This window comes from Cebus imitator, unplaced genomic scaffold (genome assembly GCF_001604975.1).
Source record: "Cebus imitator isolate Cc_AM_T3 unplaced genomic scaffold, Cebus_imitator-1.0 Scaffold482, whole genome shotgun sequence".
Lineage (NCBI taxonomy): Eukaryota > Metazoa > Chordata > Mammalia > Primates > Cebidae > Cebus > Cebus imitator.
In genome coordinates, this window is record NW_016107797.1 from 1,176,083 (window position 1) to 1,176,395 (window position 313).

Below are 313 nucleotides of genomic sequence, written 5' to 3' on the forward strand. Positions count from 1 at the left end.
TGGAAAAATTAAAAGGGATCCAAAGAAGGGAATTAGGGCTGTGAGGCAAGCTTTCGGACCTAATGCCATCTATTTTCATTTGCCAATGGAGATTAAAAGTAACATTTTATGTTAACCTTAAAATGTAACAGAAAGAAAAAGAAAGAAAGAAAGAGAGGCAAGGAGGGAGGGAGGGAAGGAAGGAGGGAGAGAGACAGAGAAACAAAGAAGGAAAGAAAGAAAAAGAAAGATGCAGCAGACCTAAAAGTACCTGCCCAGCAGCTCTGAATGAAAAAAAAAAAAAAAAAATACCTGCCCAGCAGCTCTGAATGAA